Below are 826 nucleotides of genomic sequence, written 5' to 3'. Positions count from 1 at the left end.
AATCAAGAAATTTGCAGGTAAATGGATGGAACTAGAAACTGTTATACTAAGCGAGGTAACACAGACTCAGAAAAAAATTCGACATATATTCTCCCTGATATGTGGATCCTAGAACCAGACTCTGATAAATAAGTATGCAACTAGACATAACTATAGGAACCAGGTTCATGGAAAGGAAACAGGGAGATAAAGAAAAAGAAATAACCTGAAAGAGAAGAACAGTAGGAAACAGGCCTTAATAAGGGAGATATGGATAAAAATTGGGTTAGTTTAAGGGAGCGGGGAGGGAAGGGTATGCAAGGAACCTATGGGATAAAGGGAAAGAAGGAGCTCAAGAGAGGTAGGACCGTAGGAGAAGGGTATTAGTAAGGCAGAAAGGGGGGAAACGGGGGCACCTGAAGTGGGAAAACCATGATGGAGTGGTGAGACAATGTGAAAGATAAACAATGACTAGCTAGTTTTGAAAACCAGAGGGAATCATATTATTCCTATAGCCTACTGACAAATTATACATAGCAGATCAAGAAATATATGTCTAAGTAAGGTTTATCTGAGAATGACTGGTCTTTGCCCAAGATTTATCTACATGTCACACAGTAATTAAAAATACCAGACTGGTGGAACTAACCTTCTTGGGTGTTTAACAGACATACTTTGAGGGGTATAATAATTTGGTGGGACATAAGAGACACTTTTTGCTCCTAACCCTCCTAGGTTGACTAGTTCCAGGGGACTATGAGCATCTCTCAAAATGTCCTATAATGGTGGTAGGTCACCTGTCCTCTTGATCAAGGAGGCCGAGGAGACCCCACCAGATGGACTTGAA

Source organism: Nannospalax galili, unplaced genomic scaffold (assembly GCF_000622305.1).
Source record: "Nannospalax galili isolate Female #2095 unplaced genomic scaffold, S.galili_v1.0 scaffold115, whole genome shotgun sequence".
Lineage (NCBI taxonomy): Eukaryota > Metazoa > Chordata > Mammalia > Rodentia > Spalacidae > Nannospalax > Nannospalax galili.
Note: the sequence above shows the minus strand (reverse complement) of the source record.